The sequence below is a fragment of the Parasteatoda tepidariorum genome, chromosome 4 (assembly GCF_982258835.1).
Source record: "Parasteatoda tepidariorum strain Cologne lab strain chromosome 4, Ptep-v5.0, whole genome shotgun sequence".
NCBI classification, from domain to species: domain Eukaryota; kingdom Metazoa; phylum Arthropoda; class Arachnida; order Araneae; family Theridiidae; genus Parasteatoda; species Parasteatoda tepidariorum.
Genome location: NC_141758.1, coordinates 119,439,472 through 119,466,125, shown reverse-complemented (window position 1 = coordinate 119,466,125; position 26,654 = coordinate 119,439,472). Strand labels below are relative to the sequence as shown.

The 26,654-nt window shown below is 28.5% G+C and overlaps 1 long non-coding RNA gene and 1 pseudogene across 2 annotated transcripts in view; both read right to left on the bottom strand.

Annotated features, from left to right (window-relative positions):
* Positions 1–6,308: 6,308 nt before the first annotated feature.
* LOC147812648 (uncharacterized) lies at positions 6,309–12,809 on the bottom strand. Its single transcript, XR_015433342.1, has 2 exons — positions 7,114–12,809; positions 6,309–6,462 (listed from the first exon to the last, which is right to left on the bottom strand). It is a non-coding gene; the product is annotated as an uncharacterized LOC147812648 (long non-coding RNA).
* Positions 12,810–12,894: 85 nt separating this feature from the next.
* Positions 12,895–26,654, bottom strand: part of LOC147812647 (beta-ureidopropionase-like) — a 117,791-nt pseudogene continuing 104,031 nt past the window's right edge. Inside the window, exons 26-27 of the transcript XR_015433340.1 lie at positions 25,948–26,070; positions 12,895–16,088 (exon numbers count right to left, since the gene is read on the bottom strand). The product of XR_015433340.1 is annotated as a beta-ureidopropionase-like (transcript). The remainder of the gene's footprint in view (positions 16,089–25,947; positions 26,071–26,654) is intronic.

Sequence of the window (26,654 nt, the reverse complement as noted above, 5' to 3'; positions counted from 1 at the left end):
GCCAAAATAAGTTTTGTTTACTTTCCGGGAGGAGGTATTTTAAGCTAAATATTCGCGAAGCAGGCATGTGAAGCATATCGCAATTGGTAAAGCTGCGTGGCAAGTCAGATTTGTTGTCCCGGCGTTCATGGGTTCGAAACACTGCGAGGGTCGGCGTTCAAATTTTTTCTTTTTTTTTATTATTTTTTTTAAATATATTTTTTGATATTTTAACGTGAATCAAAGGTTCTGCATATAACAATAAACTATTTTTTCTTTGGGAAATAGCGAATAATAGCTAATAAACGGATAAATTTCGGATAATTTTTATTTATTTATTTATTTTTATTTCTATTATTTTTTTAGACTTCTTTTCAATATTTTAAAGAGAATAAAGTATTCTATATGTAAAAAAAACTTTTTTTCTTGGTTAAAGAGCGAATAATGGCTGAAAAAGGGACAAAAGTCGTGTTAGAAGGCACGCGCACATCAGACCCAGTAACTCCCTAGAATATTAACCTATAAATTTCAAACTCCGCCCTATATTAGAATTTAATGTATCGAACATATATACCGAAGGATTTTTTTATACCCCAATTTGTGGGCCCACAATAGGCCAAAATAAGTTTTGTTTACTTTCCGGGAGGAGGTGTTTTAAGCTAAATAATCGCGAAGCAGGCATGTGACGCCTGGCGCAATTGGTAAAGCTGCGTGGCAAGTCAGACTTGTTGTCCCGGCGTTCATGGGTTCGAAACACTGCGAGGGTCGACGTTCAAATTTTTTCTTTTTTTTAATTATTTTTTTTAAATATATTTTTTGTTATTTTAACGTGAATCAAAGGTTCTGCATATAACAATAAACTATTTTTTCTTTGGGAAATAGCGAATAATAGCTAATAAACGGATAAATTTCGGATAATTTTTATTTATTTATTTATTTTTATTTCTATTATTTTTTTAGACTTCTTTTCAATATTTTAAAGAGAATAAAGTATTCTATATGTAAAAAAAACTTTTTTTCTTGGTTAAAGAGCGAATAACGGCTGAAAAAGGGACAAAAGTCGTGTTAGAAGGCACGCGCACATCAGACCCATTAACTCCCTAGAATATTAACCTATAAATTTCAAACTCCGCCCTAAATTAGAGTTTAATGTATCGAACATATATATACCGAAGAATTTTTTTATACCCCTATTAGTGGGCCCACAATAGGGTAAAATATGTTTTGTTTACTTTCCGGGAGGAGGTGTTTTAAGCTAAATATTCGCGAAGCAGGCATGTGAAGCATGGCGCAATTGGTAAAGCTGCGTGGCAAGTCAGATTTGTTGTCCCGGCGTTCATGGGTTCGAAACACTGCGAGGGTAGACGTTCAAATTTTTTCTTTTTTTTTATTATTTTTTTTTAAATATATTTTTTGATATTTTAACGTGAATCAAAGGTTCTGCATATAACAATAAACTATTATTCTTTGGGAAATAGCGAATAATAGCTAATAAACGGATAAATTTTGGATAATTTTTATTTATTTATTTATTTTTATTTATATTATTTTTTAGACTTCTTTTCAATATTTTAAAGAGAATAAAGAATTCTATATGTAAAAAAAACTTTTTTTCTTGGTTAAAGAGCGAATAATGGCTGAAAAAGGGACAAAAGTCGTGTTAGAAGGCACGCGCACATCAGACCCAGTAACTCCCTAGAATATTAACCTATAAATTTCAAACTCCGCCCTATATTAGAATTTAATGTATCGAACATATATACCGAAGGATTTTTTTATACCCCAATTTGTGGGCCCACAATAGGCCAAAATAAGTTTTGTTTACTTTCCGGGAGGAGGTATTTTAAGCTAAATATTCGCGAAGCAGGCATGTGAAGCATATCGCAATTGGTAAAGCTGCGTGGCAAGTCTGATTTGTTGTCCCGGCGTTCATGGGTTCGAAACACTGCGAGGGTCGACGTTCAAATTTTTTCTTTTTTTTTATTATTTTTTTTTAAATATATTTTTTGTTATTTTAACGTGAATCAAAGGTTCTGCATATAACAATAAACTATTTTTTCTTTGGGAAATAGCGAATAATAGCTAATAAACGGATAAATTTCGGATAATTTTTATTTATTTATTTATTTTTATTTCTATTATTTTTTTAGACTTCTTTTCAATATTTTAAAGAGAATAAAGTATTCTATATGTAAAATGAACTTTTCTTCTTGGTTAAAGAGCGAATAATGGCTGAAAAAGGGACAAAAGTCGTGTTAGAAGGCACGCGCACGTCAGACCCCGTAATTCCCTAGAATATTAACCTATGAATTTCAAACTCCGCCCTAAATTAGAGTTTAATGTATCGAACGTATATACCGAAGGATTTTTTTATACCCCAATTAGTAGGCCCACAATAGGCCAAAATAAGGTTTGTTTACTTTCCGGGAGGAGGTGTTTTAAGCTAAATATTCGCGAAGCAGGCATGTGAAGCATGGCGCAATTGGTAAAGCTGCGTGGCAATTCAGATTTGTTGTCCCGGCGTTCATGGGTTCGAAACACTGCGAGGGTCTACGTTCAAATTTTTTCTTTTTTTTTTATTATTTTTTTTAAATATATTTTTTGATATTTTAATGTGAATCAAGTGTTCTGCATATAACAATAAACTATTTTTTCTTTGGGAAATAGCGAATAATAGCTAATAAACGGATAAATTTCGGATAATTTTTATTTATTTATTTATTTTTATTTTTATTATTTTTTAGACTTCTTTTCAATATTTTAAAGAGAATAAAGTATTCTATATGTAAAAAAAACTTTTTTTCTTGGTTAAAGAGCGAATAATGGCTGAAAAAGGGACAAAAGTCGTGTTAGAAGGCACGCGCACATCAGACCCAGTAACTCCCTAGAATATTAACCTATAAATTTCAAACTCCGCCCTATATTAGAATTTAATGTATCGAACATATATAGTGAAGGATTTTTTTATACCCCAATTTGTGGGCCCACAATAGGCCAAAATAAGTTTTGTTTACTTTCCGGGAGGAGGTGTTTTAAGCTAAATATTCGCGAAGCAGGCATGTGACGCATGGCGCAATTGGTAAAGCTGCGTGGCAAGTCAGACTTGTTGTCCCGGCGTTCATGGGTTCGAAACACTGCGAGGGTCGACGTTCAAATTTTTTCTTTTTTTTTATTATTTTTTTTAAAATATATTTTTTGCTATTTTAACGGGAATCAAGTGTTCTGCATATAACAATAAACTATTTTTTCTTTGGGAAATAGCGAATAATGGCTAATAAACGGATAAATTTCGGATAATTTTTATTTATTTTTATGTCTATTATTTTTTAGAATTCTTTTCAATATTTTAAAGAGAATAAAGTATTCTATATGTAAAAAGAACTTTTCTTCTTGGTTAAAGAGCGAATAATGGCTGAAAAAGGGACAAAAGTCGTGTTAGAAGGCACGCGCACATCAGACCCAGTAACTCCCTAGAATATTAACCTATAAATTTCAAACTCCGCCCTATATTAGAATTTAATGTATCGAACATATATACCGAAGGATTTTTTTATACCCCAATTTGTGGGCCCACAATAGGCCAAAATAAGTTTTGTTTACTTTCCGGGAGGAGGTGTTTTAAGCTAAATATTCGCGAAGCAGGCATGTGACGCCTGGCGCAATTGGTAAAGCTGCGTGGCAAGTCAGACTTGTTGTCCCGGCGTTCATGGGTTCGAAACACTGCGAGGGTCGACGTTCAAATTTTTTCTTTTTTTTTATTATTTTTTTTTAAATATATTTTTTGCTATTTTAACGTGAATCAAGTGTTCTGCATATAACAATAAACTATTTTTTCTTTGGGAAATAGCGAATAATGGCTAATAAACGGATAAATTTCGGATAATTTTATTTATTTATTTATTTTTGTTTCTATTATTTTTTAGACTTCTTTTCAATATTTTAAAGAGAATAAAGTATTCTATATGTAAAAAGAACTTTTCTTCTTGGTTAAAGAGCGAATAATGGCTGAAAAAGGGACAAAAGTCGTGTTAGAAGGCACGCGCACATCAGACCCCGTAACTCCCTAGAATATTAACCTATAAATTTCAAACTCAGCCCTAAATTTTAGTTTAATGTATCGAACATATATACCGAAGGATTTTTTTATACCCCAATTAGTGGGCCCACAATAGGCCAAAATAAGTTTTGCCTACTTTCCGGGAGAAGGTGTTTTAAGCTAAATATTCGCGAAGCAGGCATGTGAAGCATGGCGCAATTGGTAAATCTGCGTGACAAGTCAGATTTGTTGTCCCGGCGTTCATGGGTTCGAAACACTGCGAGGGTCGAAGTTCAAATTTTTTCTTTTTTTTATTATTTTATTTAAATATATTTTTTGATATTTTAACGTGAATCAAGTGAACTGCATATAAGAACAGCGGCTAGATTTCCAAATCTGCAAATGACGCCAATGCAAATTTCAGAGTTAAACGCAGTTAGTACCAGATCACAAGCTCGTTTAAAAGCAGAAAATGAAGAATATGAGCAACAAAATTCGAACGATACCGAAAACTCTTCCGAACAAGTTATTTTAGATGAAAAAGATGACGAGCCAGTTTTAGAAACGGATGCCGTCAGTTCAGAAATGGAGGAGATATTACCTACTCTAAATGCCAACTCTGATGAACTTTCTTTAATACAGGTATATCATGATGAATTCGTTAAAGCTCAACAGGAAAGTGCCGAGTTAAAATCAGTTTTTAAAACTGTGGAAGAAGTTATTCAGAATCAAAACAGTAAACATCGCTATCTGGTTGCAAGAAAACTTCTTTTTAAATGCCAAGAAGGACGATTAGAAGAAGAAAAAAATTTTTTTAGTTATACCTGAGAAATTTAGAAGCCGAATTTTAAAGTTATGTCATGAAAGTATTTCCGGACACCTTGGCGTAACCAATTCCAAAGATAGATTGGCGCGATATTGTTTTTGGCCAAAATGCTATAAAGAGATGGAAGAATTCGTAAGAACCTGCGATAGTTGACAAAAAGCGGAGAAACCCATACAGCACATTGACTTCGTTATGACATCCTAAAGTTGTCATCTTTAGGATTCTGTGACTTCCAGAGGAAGTCCTATATTTAGCGCTAAATGTCCTACGGATGTCGTCTGCGTGTTAGAATGTCCCACCTGCAGATATCTTAATGATGTCATAACTAGGACAGTTTCAGGATACCTTTAGAACGCTTTAGGATGGCATTAGGACATAATAAGACCTCTTTAGTAAGGATTGAGGTAACTTGTGGGATGCATGTTGGAAATGGTATGATAGTAATAGGAGGGTGTCTTATTTTGGAAATAAATTTCATCTTTGAAATTTTTATTAATTTTAGCAACTTAAATAAGGTTTTTCTTTTAAATTTACTGAATTAGAGGTCAGAAAAATGTTTTCTAAATGAAAAAAAAGGTGATAGTTTTTAATTTGTACACCACTCTATTTTTCCAGAAAAATGGGCTATTCCTCTACTATTTTTTTAGGAAAATTAGTAAAGGAAAAGGGAGTAAAACAGTTAATAAACAAACGTATCTAAAGAAAAGAATAATGTATCATTTTAATACAAAAATATGCAAGATAATTGGATTTCACATTTCTATTGCTTGGAATAAAAACTTGGCCATTATTAAAAAGTCTAATTGAATGTACCCTTTGAACACCAAGGAAGGTTACAAGTCTCCTAATTAGCGTTAGTTTTCTGTAAAGAATATTTCTTATTAAATTAAATTATGAGACTTATTGAACATCTGAGAAATATGTACATTGTAATTTATGATTGCTTCATTATTGCTCATATTGTTTAATGTAGTAGATATATTAAATATCTTATAATAAAATAATGAATAATTTTCATTTTAATGTTGCTCTAATACTGAGAACTTCGCATTAATATTTAAATTTCTCGTATGATCAATTGAAACTAGTTAATTGGCAAAATAATTCTCATTACATTCTTCTGCAAAATTTACTAAAAAACATTTTATATTATAAATAGTGTAAATGAAGTTGTGACTATTTTATCAAAAACTCAAAATAGATGTTTATGGATCACATACTTTATTGTTTAGTTATTGTGTCAATGATGCAATTTAAAAAAACAAATAAAATTAGAAAATTATCTGTTTTTATATACAAACTAAAACAGCTGTTGCCATGTTTTGCTGAAGAATTGTTAGCTGAAGGCATACTTAAATCAGTATCTTGAAAATATTAAAAATAACTTGTTTTAAGGATTTATCTATTTTTTGCAGCATAAATTTAGTGTACGCAAATAAATATGAGAATAGAAAAAAATAAACAATATTAGAATCACATAAGTGAAACTTTTATTTACACTATTACTTCCTTAATTTTTTTACAGAATAAACTCTTCTTTCTTTAGCATGGCGCAACCAGCCTCTAATAATGCTTCCAACTTCATTTACTTTAGTGTATGTGAAAACACTGCAAACAGCTTCTGAAACATAACAAAAAGAAAATATAAACAAACCAGTAGGTATTTTCATGAATAAACATAAAATTATTTCAGAACCTATTTAAAAGGTATCTCAAACTAAATTAGTAGAAGCCCAGATTTCTGTTACTCTCAGGGAAAATATTATGGGGTAACCTTGTTAAGCTGCTTTTTCAATTGCCCATCATACGTAACTTAATACTAGTTCACAAAAAATAAAATGATTTGATACATGTTTGATTCATTGTTATAAGAATAATCTAGTAACAACAACTGTAATAATGATAAAGCTATTAGTTTACACAAGTGAAAGCCAAAAAAAGTGTTGGATAACTGAAGTATCGTATGATTACCATTCTACTATGACTGGAAAAGAAGATGGTGATACTAATAACAATATTATTTCAAACAACACACTCATAAATTATTCCAATGTTTGAAATTTATAAACTCATTGAAAATTCATGGAATACTAAATTTATAGTATATTAAAAAGTTTGGCAACTTTAGCAACACAAATTTTAACTATATACTGTCAAACTACAAATGGAATAATATATATATATATATATATATATATATATATATATATATATATATATATATATATATATATATATATATATATATATATAAACAGGGATTAAATATTACCAATAATTGCACCTGACACTCTGCAACCAAAAAATCTTTTTTTTTCATTATTGCCCATCCAGCTTTAGAGTTCAACAACATCATCAGGCATGATGTGACGAATAGCTTGTCTTGTACGTTCTTTAAAATCAGTTCCATCAAGACTTTGCAATCTAGCAGACTATGAGAAAGAAAAAAAAATTATACAAATAAAAATATTTTAAAAAAGCAAATTGACATGTAAATGATATAATTAATAAAACAAAATTTCATTCATTTTAAAGAAAACAAAATTTCATTCTGAAAATAGTTTATCGTAAATCTGTCCTTGTAAAAGAACGAGCTCTTGGAGAATCAAGAAAAAGACAATACTAAAATTTAGCATACAATTTTTTTTTGTAAAAATACAAATATGCAAATACTAATTAAATGTTTCAACCACAATTATCAGTTAAAAATGTTAACAAAAATTTAATAATTGAGAAAATATGCAGATCAACTACAAGTAAGTTTTATATGCCTTTTAAAGCACTAAATATTTTATCTTAAGAGATCATTGAATATTTTTTAACCCCGTCAAAAAATACATATTATGAAACACAAGATACCTACCTAAAATATATCTATAAAAGTAAACTAAGAATTAAAATGTAAACACATATATTTAAACCAGCTTCACAATGCAAGAGGTGAATAATGACAAATATATTTACAAGAACTTTTTAAAAGAAAATAAACTCCTTACAGATTCAATAACTTTTTTCAATACTTTTATTAACTTTTCAATATTTTTAAAAAAAAAAGTATTTCTTGAAATACTAAGTAGTGAGCATGAAACTAAGCATTAAGCAGGAGAAATTCTAATAACTGCTTTTGAAACAATGACATTAAAATGAGAAAATGTAGACACTATTCTGTATAAAATTAGTTACACATATAGACATTTTGATCGCGTCCATATGATTCTTTTTTAAATAATAAACTTAACTAATATTAATATAATTTAAGAACTATTTTTAAAAAGATATGAATTACTGAGATAGTGAAAATAATGTAATTATCTTCAGCAGTTAAAATTGATAGCCTGATTAAATTTAATATAATAGTTAGATAACTTTGCAACTTTTTATTAATTTTAAGACAGATTGATTATGAACAATCATATAAGGAGAAAAATTGAATTCATTGCAGCAAATGCTGCAATTTACTCAGACTAGGACGAAAAAAAAAAACCTGCAGCCCTTTTGCCTGGTTATTTACTTGGCTAAGTATCTCTAATTTTAGAAATCCCTATGGACCGCATTTTTTACACAAGGGCACACTCTATACGCCTATACTTCCAGGTTACTGTTTTGGGTGTATTTTAAAGCCATTTGGCTCACAACGCGATCATTGTGTTTTGAGAACTTGCAAGAGAACATTGTGATTCTTGCAAACGTGGTATTTGATTACTTATTACTTGTGTTTACAATGCTAAAGGTGCTAACACTAACGCAAGATGATGCACAGCTTGCAACAAGAACAAACAATAATAAACAAATTGAAAGAGGCCAAATCAGGATTGCCAAAAAAGGGAGTTATTCAAAATCTAGCAACCATGTCACCTTTTTCGCAATGCATCTCTAAAGAAATAAAACAAATTTTCACTTCTTACTCACCAGAATTACTTATCGTTACTATCTTATGAAATACAACAGATTTGAGCTTAAAAATTATATAATTTATTTCTTTTGTTAAAAACAAAATTATCAGTTTGAAAATATAGCCTAGCAGAATAAGCAGTAGCAAGTATTGAGTTGGAGATTGTTATTGTTTACATTTATATTGAAAACACCATTCATAGACAATTTATGGACAAAACTTTGTAAAAAATGGTAAAATAACAATATACTAAATAATGAAGATGAATAGCAACATTGAAATAATTTAAATGTCATTTCATTTGTAATTAGAAGAAATGATTAATTTAGGGTTACCAAAAAAACATGCCAAATAACAAGTTGAACTTAAAGGAAGAAAACAAAAATAATAGAAAGAATGAGTTATCAGAACAGATAAAAATTTGCCTCACGAAATAATAAAAGTAAAACTTCCTCAATAATTATGAAAAATTAAATAAACCACGCATTTAAACATTTAGTAATGTATGTAAACATTGCAAATGAGATATTAAAGATAATGACGGGATTCAAGTACACTTATAAATCAAATATATAAATAGATTATAAAAAAAGAAAGATAAACAAAAAAGAAACTAATAAGATATTTGAGCTTATAAATATCTTATTGTTTAGATTTCACTAGCAGAATTGCTCTTGTCACTGGATAAAAGAAATAACATTAACGGCAAAGTTGAAGTTAACACGCATGCGCTGAACGATGATCCTACAAGACTCCTAAAACACTCCTTTGAAAGGCCTGTCATATTGCTGTCTATTTGTGACATCCTACGAAATTCTTTCTTCTGACACTTTACGGATATGACTGTTCCAGGAGTGTTCGGAATGTTTTGGGATGTCTTTAGGACGAAATTTGCTGTATGGGTGATTATACTTCTCCTATGATCCTAGTAGAAGCACCAAATAAAGATCCAAGACCCTGCATTGATTACCGTCGTCTCAACGAAATAACGGTAACACAATATTTCCCACTTCCGAACATAGAAGACCGAGTTGAAGAGGTAGCCAAGGCAAAATTTATCAGTCTTTTAGATTTCGCCAAGGGATATTGGCAAATTAAGCTTAGTCCAAACGCTCAAAGATTAGCTACTTTTGCTACCAGTTTCGGAACTTATGGGCCATTACAACTTCCATTTGGGTTGAAGAATGCCCCTTATTTTTTTAGCAAATTAATGGCACGACTACTAAAGGGTTTAGAAGAATTTGCAGTGCCATACCTTGATGATATAGCAATTTTCTCAGATACCTGGGATCTTCATTTAGAACATCTTAATTGTGTATTGCAGCGAATCAAAGAAGCAGAACTTACAATGAAACCTTCAAAATGCCGTTTTGCACAAGATCATGTTCTTTATCTAGGACATATTGTAGGACAAGGCTATAGAAAACCCTCTGATATAAAAACACGAGCAGTTGCCGAATTTCCTGTACCTAAGACCAAAACTGAGATCAGAGCATTTTTGGGACTAGCGGGCTATTACAGTCGATATATACCAATGTTCTCTGTTCTGGTTACACCATTAACAGACACTTTAAAAGGCAAAACAAAAAAGGGAGAAATTACCTGGACGATTGAATGCGAAGAAGCCTTTGAGAAACTAAAAGAAAAATTAACGAGCCAACCTATACTCTTCTCTCCCAACTATGAAAAGGAATTTATCTTGCAAACAGATGCTTCGGAAATTGGTATGGGTGTGGTATTAACACAACTAGTATATCTGAGTAAAAATGTTAATGAGTCCAAAAAAAAATATTGTACTACGGAAAAAGAATGCGCCAGTATAATTTTTGCCATCAAAAAATTACGACACTATTTAGATGGGCAAAAGTTTACTATTCAGACTGATCATCACCCGCTAACCTGGCTTAAAACAAATGCTACTTCAAATGCCAGACTTATGCGTTGGGCTTTAGCATTACAACCGTTTAATTTTAAAATTGTGCATAGAGCTGGTACTAAGAACAAGAATGCAGATTGTCTCAGTAGAGTATCTTTAAGTTCTTGATTTGAATTAGACAAAAGTTAATTGATGGGGAGGAATATGTAAATAATGTTTGTTTTTCTTATTGATATTGATACAGATTAGTCTTATTTCCTTATTCATATGTATGATTTATTTATTTTAAAAAACTAACTCGTAAAGAAAGTAGTTGCTATTAAAGTTTGAATTAAAGCTCTAATTAAAGTGAAAATATAAAATAAAAATGTATTGAAGTTTTTGAAATTGAACCAGTTAAGTTTAATTTAAGAAAGTGTTTAAAAATGATTATATTGAAAATGAAACATAGGTGTTAAGCGAATTTGTTTGTAGAGAAAAGTGCTAGTGTTCTTAAATATGTTATTTTTTTATGCATACAAATATTAACAAGATTGAGTAGAATCTAATTATGTGAAGCTTAAAAATGTTAAGTATATTGTTTGGATTAAAAAAAAAATAGTCATACCAAGATAAAAAAAAATAAGCACTTTGAAAAAAAATCTGGTTAGCTTCAGTTTTTAGATATTGATGATACGTTACAGCAGGTTTAAAGGTTCTCATAGAGAAGCAACTTTCTACGATAAATACCGAGTGTCAAAAAATTGCTTCTGGATCACTGTTAACCATTATCAGCAGCCTAAAATATCTCACAAGACAAGGATTAGCAATCAGAGGCCATGCCAATAATGAAGAAAACTACATGGAACTCTTGAGAGTTTGCAGTGAAGATAAGCCAAATCTAAATCAATGTTTAAAAAGATCCTAAGGTGAAATCAATATTTACTTTCATTCAAGAAGATTGGACGCAATGTCCTGTTATCAATGCAGGTAGAATAAAGCCATTGTGTCCGATGTGATGGATTTATTGGCATCAATTAAGCTCTTAAAAATATATAATCCTGAAAACCTTAGAAGAGGTAATGTCGAAAAATTACGACGGGGCAGTTGGCTTACTAGCACTTTCCAAAATGAAACGACCTATTTAGGATTGATCATGGGAGTAGAAATAATCGAAATGCTAGAGACCATCAGCAAATCATTTCAAGGTTTAAAAAAAACACATTGTCAGGTTTATGTAAACTTTTTGAAGCTATGATTAGTGGATTGGTAGATCTGCGAACTGAAGAAAAGTTTTAGAAGAATGTATTGCAACAAGAGAACATAACGAATTGTAAGAATTATCACTTACAAGGCCAAAACCCCCTAAAAGATACAGTGAACCTGCTTTTTCACATGGATATAATTAATGTGAGGAACATTATCGCCGTTAATTTAATCACATGATTGATACAGCAATAAGTGGGTTAAAAATCGAATTTTAGATCAACCAAGTGTTAAAGAACAATTTTTGTTGGAAAATGTTGTGCTAACTGCTAAAGGTAGAAAAATTGGAATGCTTAATTTCTTATCCAGAATTCGACATAAATGCCTTAACAGTTGAGCGCCAACTTTTCTATAAAAACTTTAAAGTCAGTTGCTTAGAGGTCGCAAAAAAGCACTTTCATCAACAATCAAAGAAGTTAGATGCTTTATTAGTATTCCTCGCTGCGTCGTGTGAAGCATCAGTGCTTTAAGAATATTAAAAACGGTTTAATCTATTTTGCGTCATTGTTGATCTTAAATACATGTAGCGTTGTGTTCACATATTTCGTTATTGACAATGAATTGTAAAACATTTTCGCTGCTGACAAAGAGAAAGTTGCACAAATTTTTCTTTTCCTAAGTACAATGTAGGAATAAAAAAATTCGAAATAAAAAACAATATTTTTAAAAACCACGTTTTTGTAGTAGAGAATAATAATTAAAGAAAAATTTGAAAACCGAAAATCGTGGGGCGCTTGAAATACATAACAGTAATGTTATATTAGGGTATGTATATGTGCTCTTGAGAATATGTGTATGTATATCTGTAATTGTAATTGTATCTGAATGTAGATGTGGAATATGTTTGTGTATATGCATATGTATGTAGCTGTGCATGTGTAAATGTGTATAGAAAATGTGTTTATATATGCGTATATGTTCTGTTATATATTTCATTCGCCCCACGTTTTTCGTTTTTCAATTTTTTTTTAATTATTATTCTCCACTACAAAAACGTGGTTTTTAAAAATTTTGTTTTTTATTTCGAATTTTTTTATTTTAAATTATAATTGTTTTAATTTTTATTTTATATTTTTTAAATTATTACTTTTTAATTATTATTCTTCACTACAAAAATCGTGGTTTTTAAAAATATATATTTTTATTTAGATTATTTTTCTTAGTCAAGAGTAGTCAAGACTACTACAAGACCACTACTAAAATAATAGAACTTTCATTTTAAATTAGGGATCTGAAAATCTTTATAGAAAAACAATACCTTTACGACTTTCATTAGTTTTATGCTGATGACAACCAAAACGATCTGGAAATGAATGAGGAAAAACTGGATCCTACCACGTGATTTTTCAGCCAATAAAAATACTCCGACAATAAAAATCTTTTCACCTGACATGTAATACTAATTTGAAATAATGAAATCGACAACAAAAGACAATCTCGAAAATGATTTTTTTTCTATTTAATTTTGTTTTACTTTGTATGTCTTTTTTCTCTTCATTTTCATGCATTGTCATCCAATTCTGAACTATGCGCCAAATTTGAAGTTTGTGGCTAGTCGGGAAGTTAGTTTAAAATCGATTGCAAAATTCCACCCGGACAGACATACACGAAGGCAAGTTTATATAAACGTGGTAAAATTGTCCTTGACGTAATTTAAATAAGTTTTTCTTAATGTGCTAACCTAAGGTTTGAATATGTTTCAATTTTCGTATAATAACAAATTGAATAAAAACTTAAGGGCCAGTGAAAAAAAAATTGAAAAATAAGAAATTTAAAATGTTGTTTAATTAACTTTAAAATTGTTAAAAAGTAACGCAACAAACAGAATTTTATAATTATCAAAAATAAAAGTGACGGAATATTTTGAACCCTTCCCCGCTCTTAATTGGTAGTTTGCGGGCTGCTAATTTATATATTTTTTTAAAACTTAAGATGATGATTAAAGATGATTCTAAAATTATATATGAGGATGTAGATTACGGAACATTCTGCATAATAGAATCAAGATGTATAAGTTTTCATAATTATAGATTGAATGTTAATAAAATATATTGATTTGATTGTGAAATTAAGAAAAAGTTACTTTTATCAATCTATGTGTATATTTCGGTTTTTGTATATATATCGTAATCTGCATAAGGGATAAAAAAAAAACTTTAACCAACCGTTGTCAGGTGCCTGCTGAAGATACTTAATCGCTTCTAGAGTATCGTCAATTAGCAATTCGAGTTAAGGAACTTGAAACTTCTGCCTCAAGAGTTACATACTAGAATTTTTTAGAAATCCACTTTAGTTATCCTTTATTGACTTAAGACTAGATTAATAATTCTATCCAGTTAGTTTAGTTACTACTTAAACCCTTTATCTCTAATTGTACTATGTGCTATAGTACAATGTGCTATAGTAGTGAAATGTGCTATAGTACAAAATCTGAAGATAAAATTTCTAAAACTGATATCTCTTTAAAAAGGTTAAAATTTTGGCTATAGTTTCGTAATATTCGAAAAAAAGCGCTTTCGACAAAATTCTAAAATATAGAGATCTATCGACGAAGACTACTCACTTCTGCTCGCTCTGGTTATTTCAGTTTCCGTTTTTAAAAGCGCTATATGCTGAGCCATCTCAGTTAGATTTGGCATGTGACATTGTTAGCGGCAATCATTGGTCGATTTTCTAGGGGGGTTGCCATTCGGGGAGTTGTAATGAGGCTTTTTTTGTTTCCGTGTAAGAGAAATATATATATATATAGATATTTTTATTATTCATTAGAAAAATGCTATTTAATTTTTATACTAAAGTAAAATTCTTTATTGCTGTGTATTGTTGCAATTGCACTAAAAGAAGTTCGTTTTTTAAATTAATTGATAGGTAGTTGAGAAGCGTTTAATCGTTAACGTTTGATGTATCAAAGTTTACTTTTGATACAAAGAATGAAAAAACTAATTTAAAAAATTTGCGTTCGATGCACTTGCAAAGTAGTTATAATGGAGAAAATCTGTATCAGAAGTATAAAAAAACTAATTAAAAGAATTAGAGTTCGATGCACTTCAAAATTAGTTATAATGGAGACGCTCTGTATTTGACATAGTATGACGTTAGTAATCAAATTATTTAATAACAAATTAATAAAATAAGACATTTTTAGAATTAAAAGTAAAATAAAAATATAACGATGAATTTAACGAATAACGAGACACTATTTTAGGGGGGGAGGAAGCTAAATTTATTGCTGTAAAATTTTTTACATAACCTTTTTATCTGACTATGTCGATGAAATGGCTATGTCTAAGAAATGATACTGTCGATTAGAATGACCCTGTCGACATATTAACTTACTGAATGGTGCTGAATTTTATTATATTAGATCAATAATCTAGCAGCCTATTGCTTTTAAATTTACGAATGAGGGTTACTTAGTGTTAGATGCTTCTATAATATGATAATTGCTGTTCATGTCTTTGGCCGTCCGTGAGTTTAACATCGGTAGCGTGACGTGTGCTATGAGATGAGCATATTTAAATGAGATGGTGGTGAAAAGATTTTGTTGTAATTAAATTGACTAAGTTTTTAAGGAATTCAATATAAATTGGAAATAAATTTGTAATAAAAAATAGATTTAAAATTGTTTTGCACAAAGTAATCTGACTGAATAGGCTCCATAACGCAGGAGCCCCTGTCTCTTAGTCCATTCGTGATGACAAATATTAAATTCTTTTGCTAAAAGAATATTCAGTCAGCGAGTGTCTCCACCAATTATTTCTTCCTCAGCTAAAAATTTTTTTTCTTCGGTTGTAAAAATGACACACACACAAAATAATCTTTTAATTACATAACTGGCTTAGCCCTATTAGCATTAAATATTATATAAATATTAGTTATATCAAATATACTTTATAACAATTTTAGTAACAATAGGTACGATGGAAATTGTTTCTGCCATTTGATGATCTGCAGAACATACTGCATTAGCTAGGTTACAAAGCGACTACATTAAACGTTTGAAATTTGTCGACAGGGAAAAGACCTGTCCTTCTGCTTATGCTATTAATTGTTGTGAAGGATGGTGGACTAGTGGTGCTCTTAGGGCGATGGACTTGATCTATATATTTCTGGACCAGGGTTGGACAGGAATCAGAGGTTATGTCATTTCCTGATTACATAAGTAAATCTTTAATTTCTCATCACTTCTTATTGAATTCAAATTTTTCCACAGATTTGACTCTTGTTACAGACCCTGTGAGAAAAAGTATATATTTAATATCTTTTCATAACATGTTTTTACAGCTATAAAAACTACTATAATAAATATAAATATTTTTTTTTATTTATCTCTGTTTCCAGTTCAAAAATTACCCGAAAAATTTATTAAATACTTTAGCGGTCGGGAATGAAAACCGAAATAATTTGATGGGTTAATGCAGGGAGGATGCAGGACAATACGTGAGACAAATTGCATGCTTAGTAATTCTGAGTTCTACCCATTGAATTATATTGTAAAAGATATCACAATGTCTTAAAAAACACTTTCAAATTAAATAATCAAAGTTTTAAATAAATATTAAGTGCTTAATAGTCTTAAATTAAGAGTTTTCTATGAAAAGTTATACTTTTTTTCTCGTATAATTTTAGCTTCGTCTGCTGGGTTTACAAGCTAATCTACCAGAAAAGAATAATTCAATTTTGAGATGCACTGCCGGACACTGCAAGTCGAAAATAACACACTTTGGTAGAAGACTGGGGGCCGTAAGTATGATCCTGACAAAAAACAAAACAACTGGTGTGCATTTGCAACAAGGTGCACTTTAAGTCTCTCGTAGATTAAAGTAGTCTTATTGGTTGTTGTGTAGAAGTTTGAAGAAAGGCGCATGCCTGTGTGATTCATCCCTATACTTTGTAAAACAACAGTGAATATACACAATATTCACTGTTGCTGATCATTTTATAAAATCCTTCAAAAAAGCATTTCAGGATTCCTTGGTTTATTGCTTGAAAATATATTTGCAAGTAAACAATAACTTGCATTGATGGAATAAAACTGTACAAATATTCAACAGGGAAAATTTTTTCTCGGAAAATTTTCTCGGAAAATAGGAAAATAAAAATTTATCACTTTAGTAAAATAAAAGCACATAGTCCAATTGTTACTTTTTATATTAAAGAATAAAAATTATTTCTTTTAATAACAAGTATGTGTTTTTGACTTGTATTTTAAATATAGCTTATCTATGTCATAATAAACAATGACGGTCAGAACGTATTGCTTTAATAATTGAGTGATGTTTATTTTTATATTAAAGTTTATTTTCATTAAAAAAATTATGTTGTGAAATAATGTTTGTCGTAATCTTTTTTTTAATTCTTAACTACTGTAGTGTGTAATTTATTCTGAACTTCGTCATAAATCTTCAGAATTTTATATAATGGTAGTTGACAGATAAGATATGTTCGTTAATAAAACTTAATAAAATACAATGCTTGGAATTTGTTTTAGTGCTGCTGAGGTATTATGAAAACAGATATATTTAAAATTTGGTTACTTTTAAATTTTCAACATGTCAAACTCAGTTTTATTTTAACATTGTCATTAAACATTAACTCTAGCTAAGGAGTATATTTACACTACTAGCATTGTACTAGCATTTATGTATATAAGGGTGATTCTCACGAAATATGACAATTCACTGTCCCTTGCTCCAAGATCTAATACTATTATACTAATAGAACTTTTTTTTAAAAAAATTAATAAATAGCATCGCTGTTAGCATTTTAGAATTACTCTGCGCTAGCAATGACTGTTTTGTATAATTAAAAAATTTAATTGAACTTCAAAATATCATTTTTCTGGCATGTCACAAACAATGTTTTCAATAATAACTAGCTTCAAAACTTCCCATACATTTTTCAATATATAATTTTTTTTTATCTCAACCGATGTAAGCGTTTCTAGAATATACTCAGAGGGTACTATTTACAAAAACTTCGTTTAAAATAATTTTTTCTGTCAATAATTTGTTTGTCCCAAGAAAATCTGTCATTTTTCTGGCTACTTTTATTTAGTGGTTTATAACCAAAATAGATAGAGCCAGCAATCAATATCTTATGTTAATAGATTGATTAGATACCTTCCTATACAAACATGTCTTGTTGCATGAATAAAGAACCAATTTTCTGGTTTAAAATATATTTCAAAAGATTTTTCGAGGTGAGTAGGTTTTTGTGTTATTTTCCTGTTTTCTTGAAATCATAAATAACAAACTACATAGATTTATCTGAGTTATTTTAAAAAATCCTGCTGTTTTCTACAGAATATAAATGTCTTAGGCCAAAATATTAAATTAAAGTAAAGTTATATGCTATAAAATGGTGAATTTGTCATTATCCTGGCTTATGAATGCCAGGACATTGAAGTGTTACCATAAATTTTCTTTAACTGCTAATATTGTAAGGAGGGAAAGCAAATATAAACCTAATACCATGTTTATGTATGATTGTAAAATGCTTGGATGTAATCAAAGTTATTTATTTATTTAATGATTGATTATTATACACAATTTTATTCGGTACATATCAGCAACAAAATTTTTTTTGATTCTTTCTACAATGGATAAAAATAACTAATTTAAGCAATTTATGGTTCATCTAACATAAAGGCTTAAGTTGAGTTACTTACTATTAAGTTAAAATGACAGTTTTTTAAACTTCTAAGCTAATATGTCATTTTCCTGGCATACAAGATTTGGTGAATTTCGATTTTATTTTTTTTCACGAGCAAATGTCAATGAACTACACTGCTGTCTGTAAGATATTAATAAGTGTAACTAAAGAAATATACAAAAAATTTTAGATTATTTTGAAGATTTTTTGGTTCGAATTGTCATGTTCAAAAAGAATCACCCATATATATTTTTTTTATCAAAAGTGATAGTAAAATAATGATAATAGTAAAAATTTCTTTGGCTTAATATTTAAAATTTAACTGAAGAGCGTTAATGTGTAAATACAAAAAATTTAAACGAATCGAGAAAAGAAGCTTGTTTAAATTTTAATCTGTAAGGTCTTTAATATTCTTTGCGAAAACAAAGTTTTTATGTGGCTAATTTTTTCTATGGCTAATTCATCAATATCAGAGACTTGAATCCAGCCTCTGATTATTACTTTTTTTAACTTTATTTTTATAAAAAGCTCTGTTTTAAAATGCTTACACGTTACACCAACTTTTTCTTAAATCTATTTATGTTCTTAATGTATTATCTATAAATAGCGAAACACGGGAAATGGAATTGTCTTAAACAAAAATCTATTTTATTATAGAAATGTTCTCAAAAGATTAATTGACTGTAGATAAATTTTGATAATTCATACTAATGGTAGCTTTTAAAAGATGATGTAAGAAATTAAATATTTTTCCGTCTATTCTCCTATGCAATTATATGTTTGTGCAAATTTACATTTGATAAAACATAATAACTACTCCTATTTTTCGGTTTTAAAATTAAAACGTTATGTAATTTATTTGGCTAAGATTGTTGGTTCAGTATGTAGCACCTCTAAATAATTATGGAATTGTAGAAAATGTCTGATGTGCCCATGTAAAGTTATTTTTGCATTTAAATTACTGGCTATTTTTCAGGACTCGAAAAACAGCCCGTCCTCGACGGTCAAAAATTCTCCGCGGACAACGAATTTCTCGTATCCGACGTCCGCGCAGACGGCCATTTTCCCGTTAATGTTCGTGATACATTTTAAATTTTTATTATCTTACAAGAGTCTTGTAAGTTACAAGGCAGCAAAATGACCCACAATACAGCAACATACTGCTCATATATTGATGTTTTCTCTGTCTGGGAGTACTGCAGCGGTTGAAAGGGGCTTTGCAGCAATAAACTTACAAAAAAAAAAAAAAAAAAACACAATACGTACTGGTCCTAAACAAGAAGCTTTAAAAGCAATTATGAACATCTATAAATGGAAAACCCCTTTCAGATTTCTGTTCAGAAACCTCTGTAAATCATTGGCTTGATTGTGGAACTGGCAAACGTCATATTTGATTCATTTAAAAAACGCAGTACCCTCGGATAACTTGACCCTTGTCATTTAAATTATTTTATAAAAGAAATACTAGGTTACTATTAGTAACCTAGTATTTCTTTTATTACTGTATAATGTAATCCTAGTAACGACTAATTCATTGTGCAATTTATATAAATGTTTGTAATAAATAGGAGAAAATTATATTTTTATTTATTTAAAAGCGACGGGTTAGTTTTAACGGAGGATGGGTGCATTAATGGACAAGCCGTCCTCGGGGACGGGTAAAATTTCTGAGTTTTTTCGAGCCCTGCTATTTTTATAATATTAGATACTTTCCTGGTTTCACACCCTAGAAAAATTTTACGTTTCATTTGGGATTCAGGTATTTTGTTAAGTAAAATTGCAGATATTGAAAGAATAAAGTTACTTAAGTATTTCTCCATTTAATTTCAGTGAAAAAAGAAGTGGAAGAAATATTTGTAGAAGTGAGTAATCTGAATATTTTTGAAGTATGTTCTTTTTTGTGTCAATTATTGCAAAAAATGGGAATTTAAAAATTTTGTTTTAGGATTCTTAGGATTTTAGGAAAAAAAAACTTTTTTTGGTGGTTAAAATTTTCCCTCAATTCAAATGTAAATTTAATTTTAATAATATAGTTTGGTTTTTATCATATAATTTCAAAATTGGAACAATGCATGATAATTGTGAAATTACAAATGGCTAGAGCAAAATGAGAGGTGACAAGAATTAGTAAAACTGCCAAGATAGATTAAGTTAATTCATTTGAAAAAAATATTAATTCATTTAAAATTAAAAATAAACACTTGAAAATTATTAATGATATAAAATTAATCAAACAACCCATTGCATAAAAGATAGAAAAAATAACAACAAAAATTTAGCAGCTCAAGTATTATTTCTTTATTAAATCTGAAATATTTATTCCAAAAAACCAACTGGTCACAAAGTATACTTTGGAATAAGAGGGAGAAAAATTGATGGCAGCAGAATTTGGTAAAATAATTTTATATAGTATTTCTGTACTGTTATGTAAATAATACGTGGAATGACATTATAAAACTATTGTTCCATGTTTTTCTCTTTCTTAAGAATACAAGGAATCAAGTAAAATTATATGGCCGAATTATTCTACTACCGTCTAAACCTTCCCCTTGCTTACTCCAAAAATGAAATGCGACGCAAAATAATATCAGAAAATGCGAAATCTAATATTATTAATCATAGATAATATTAGTTTATATGGAATCGAAACAAAAAGTTTTGTTAGTTAACCAACTGTAAAAAAGAGTAACAGTCAAAATAATTTTTGGATTACTTTTTTCCAAAAACGTTTAAATTTTACTTCCAATGACAGTGTTAGAAAAGGCATGGTCCAATTAAGTTTTTCTCAAACCTTAAATAAAAAACTACAATCTTTAAATTTAATTCATGTTTATTTTATTTAAAGCTGTGATTTTAAAACTTGAATCTATGAAACTAAATAATTTAAAATAATTAGTAATAGAAATAAAAATATTAAGTTATGTAATGAAAAGAACAACTAATGGAGATATAGTACTAATTTATATAGGACAAGCATAAAAAATTGCCACTGTATTACTGACACTAATGATGCACTTTGTAGTAGGTTTTTATTGAAGCAAAAATTATGTCCTTAGAAACAAAATGAAGAGGTTCTTTTAAGGGAACGGTGAAAAATAGTCATATTATTATCGAATCCAATTATGCTTAATTTTGGTAATCTGTAAAAATTTAAATAAAAAAAATAAGTGTAGTACTAAAATGAAAAATTAATGGAAAAATTGAACTAACTCGTTTGAGAGAAGCGTAAAGAAATATAATTGGAGCCAATGCAACTTAATTTTGGTAAAAAGAACTAATTAAAAATTTAAAACAATAAGGTATATATTTAAGAACTATTAAGCAAAATAGAGAAATGCCACTAATTAGTTTAGGAGAAATGTAAAGAACTGCCATATTATTATTGACACCAATGATGCTGTGTATTTAATTATAGACACTCTTGGGAATTGAAGCAATTTTAATAGGTATTAAATGTACGAATATATAGGGCATCTATGCTGGGAAGCTTTAATATAGGTACTGCGAAAAAGAAAGTTTTCTCGCTTTCTTTAAAGGGATAAGTATCTGAGAAACACGATCTTATTTTTGTAGATTTATGTATATTAATTTAGCCTACCTTTGCGTTTTGTGAGCCAGGGAAAAGACAACATAAACATAAAATCGAGCGTTACAATTGATCATGAAAAAGGTCATATGTATTCTTTATAATATTTAAAGTTGTTTTTTTTAAATAATTTTTTTAAAAAAAGTTTTATTTTAATTATAATAGCATTTTTTTTATTCTGAATTATATTTGCTTCTATAAAACAAAAGAACTTTAGTTAATAAGACAATCTTCAGAAACATGTGCAGTTTTAATCCCATCCACATACTGCTTGTGTGTTTATCAGCAACCATATCCCGCAATCTTAGACTCAACTCGAACTCTTTGATCTATGGAAGTGATGATCATACTGTTCATTTAATGTTTTAACAGTTGACAGTACCTTCTGAAAATATTTTGAGGGGTCGCTCTGCATGAAATTCAATTCAAAATTTCTCTTGAGGTGAAATTCTACTTGGATGCCTTGGCTCATTTTAACAACAAAAAAAAAATAATATTTTAAATTCAATAATATTAATAATAAAATAATAATAATTACATTAATATCAAAACTTTCCTTTTCAGGATCTTTGTTGGTGAAAGGAGCCTTAATATGTAATAGTTGTAAATAGTTGGTCTCGAAAAAATGCTTCAGATTGTGAAATGCTTAAAATCTTTTCTGCATAAGAACGACAATTTCTCAATTTTTTTTAAATATTGTGGTTTAAAAAAAGTAATTAAAATATGGCTTGATTTGATTGATCTTTCCCTGTTTTAAAAATATAAGGGTTAAAATCTTGCTTCGTCTGTGAAATTACTTCAATTCCTATACATTTTATTGCCATAAATTACATTATTTTTAATCTTCTTTCATTAGCACAAAGGCGCCAACAACTTGAATGCTTTTAATAAAGAAAGAAGTTTAGGAAAAAATATTATCATAACCAGCACTAAGCCAATAAAACTATTAAACTATTAAACAATAAAACTATTTACTCTTCCGAAATTACCAGAATTCTAGAAGGTTATAAACAGTTTTTTCAAACTTCTAAGGTACTAGTTTCAAGAACAACTTACAAACAAGGAATGTATATAGTTTCAAGTTCTGAGAATGAAGAACCTGTGTTTGGAAAAACATTATTTTGTGAAAAGGCTCCAAAGTTTAATTTGTTTGTAATCTTTTTAAATCTTGGTGTTTTTCTTACAATCGACTGAAAAATGTGATGTAGTACAAGTAATAGCGCCAGAAAAATATATAATAATGAATATGTTATAAAAATATTGCTTTTTATCAAATACTCACCATCACTTACTAATATGTAAAAAAATGACAGTAATTTTTTTCCAAACTGAGTGAAATTTTAATCTTTTTATCAAGTAGTAAATTATGTTTGTAAAAAAGTGATTTAGTTATATTGTAAACTTTAATTCATATGAGGCAGAGTATATCAAGAAATTTAATATCTTGTTAAAATATTGAAAACTATTTTTTGATGATCCCAAATTTTAAAACTGTAAACATTGAGGTAACATAATTTTTTTTTAAAAATTACTGTAAATTAAAAATAAGTTTGAATTGAATGCACTCTCTTAGTAACAAAAACATACAATCTATCATATTTTTGAGTGAATATTATGTATTTTTTTGATGAATGCTGTGATTTGTATAAAAATTATAATATATTTAAATTTCAAGATTTTGCATTAAAATTATTACATTCTGTGTATGTATACAAACATCAAAGTGATTGTAAATGAATAAATTATGTTTGAATATCGATCTAGATCTGTATATTTTTTGTTAATATTTCCATGTCATTATTTTTAAAATTTCTTAATTTACTTCAAATTTATTATTTCCATACGCCAATATATTTAATATTGAAATGTTTCCTTAATTAGAGAATGACCTATCCAATATCTTTTTAATATAAATCTTTACATGTGAAAGTAATATTTTCATTTTTAAATAATTTCAAAATACATTAATAAGAATTTGAATGAGCCTAAAATTAAAATTCTCTTTAAAACATTAGTGGTACTAACTCTATAGCATCTTTTGGTTCTTTGACGAATGAATTGAAAAAAAATGATTTTAATTTTAAATAAATTATTTTGAAGAAAGAAAATTTTTTTTTATATGAAAGACAATATTTTGAAAGCTCTAAAAAAGCAGAAAAGGTTAGCATCATTATTAAATTATTATAAAAAAAGAGACGATAATTTAAGTCAAATTCACATAAATCAAATTATAATTTAATTACTTAAATCCATAAAAATTAAAAAAAAAACTTTTAATTTTAGATGTGTTTATTTATATATATGTATCTTAAATGACACATTTAAAATAAAAATAGTGTTTTGAAATTTTCATAAATTTAAATAATTAAATTATAATTTTATTTATATAAAATTTATTTATATATTCGTCTCTTTATTTTATATTAGGTTCTTTCAAAATACCCATGTTTGGTGCAACCTTCTCTCGTTGTCTGGAGCTAGTAAGAGCACTAATATATAGTAAAACTGAACACGAATTTATGTAGCCAGCAAATGAATACCAATGTTAGGCGCAACATAGCTCGAAATTTTTTACAGCGCAGCTAGGTATGATTGCTTTAGGATATTAATTTTCGATTAATAATACATGAATTAAGAAAAAGAAGCCAGTACTTGAAGTTACAAGTTTCTTTCATTTTTTTTCATCTTTGATATATGAATAAAATAATTATACACGTATTTTTAAAATTAGGCTGTATATACTCCTTCTTCTACAATATTTACTTAAATTCTTTTATGTTGTTTTACTTGTCAATTGTAATAGCTTGTAATTATGTTAACAGTTATTTTACGGTATAAAAAACACTAAAATGCTTATACCGTTCTGAATATTTTTTTAACATTATAGGAGGATATATAGAATATTTTTGAAGAATAAAAAAGTTGCGAGCTAAGAACTGGCGTCATTAGTAAGATATGCATATACTAGTGCCAATATACCATAAATCATAATCCTAAATTTATCCTAATGCATAAATAATCATATGTGAACTATCTAAGAGCAAATAACATGATTTGTTTTAAATTGTTTTGCAAATTTATCATTTTTGTTACAACGAAATGAATATTCTATTATTGTTTTTTGTTAATAATCTGAAAATTTACTCGAATCACACAAATGCTCTGAATCTTTATTACATTTTTTAATATTAGTTAAAACGTAAGGCATTAATTTTTATATTTTATTTGATGCAATCTAGCATATGGAAGGCTACTGCAAAAATTCACCAATTTTCTACAAATATTAAAAAGAACAAATTTTATGTTTTATGTAGAAAGTGAATTGTTACTCGGAAGGACGAAATATTCTTTAAAAAATTATTCTACCTGTTTTTCAAAATTTATTTATTATCTTTAGATTTTTAAGTTGAAGTTATTGGAATAAAATTATTAAATAATTGAAGAATGGAATTGTTTATTTTTTTACAATATATATATATATATATATATATATATATATATATATATATATATATATATATATATATATATATATATATATATATATATATATATATATATATATATATATATATATATATATAATAAAAAATAAATAAACTGCAAAACTAATAAAATACATTAGTTAATTATTCTTTTATTTAAATACTAAAGCAGCAAAGCATTTTTTATAAAAGAGTTGTAAGCTTAGAAGATTGTTGCACTGTAGTTTTTCATAGTCACCACCCATAATATTGATTAAGTAAATATGTATGCATATTAGTGGAGTCACATTATTTATGAGAGGAAGAAAGAAAACATGCGATAAAAACTGTCGAATCAAAAGTAAGATGAAAAATATCAAAACCAGTACCTGATTGAACTAGGAGGAGTTTCCAAATCACACTCAAACTACTCATTCTTTCCGACGGCATTCAAACATGTTTTGATTTTTCAGTAAGTACCAACTTCAATTTTGATGGATTTCTTCTCTTATCTGAAAAAATAGTTATGTTAATGCTATATACTATTTTGTTTAAACTTTAGGAAGAATTATAGGAAACCATATATATCAAGGGTAATGGTTATTGAAATGTATGCGTAATTGTTTGTTAAGCAATTTTGAAAGGTATTCTGTAATAGCCACTCTTAATATATATTTTGAAACCTTTGTCAACATTGAAGTAAAAAAAAATAACGAATTAGTGCTCGTCAATAAATAGTTTAGTAAAGAAAGAATTTAAATGCATTATTCAAGTTCAGCGAATCACTTTCAAAAGGAAAGCAAGGTTAAAAGCATCTAAACCAGTTTGATTGCCAAAGAAAATGGGAACGAGTTGAAACGTGATTTTTGTGAATATTTCAAACTTTTATCAGACAATCAAGCTGGTTTTGTTGTTTTTATTTTTCTGTCTTCGCAAGAAATTCGAAGAAGTTTGATTATGCATTTCTTTATTCACCAAAAACTAAATTATCTCCCAATTAAGCATAATTTGCATCTCCCAATTCATTAAGTTATTTTATTTTTACTTTTGACAAGGCTACTATAAAGCCCTATAGTAAAGGTTGTTAGTACAAGCA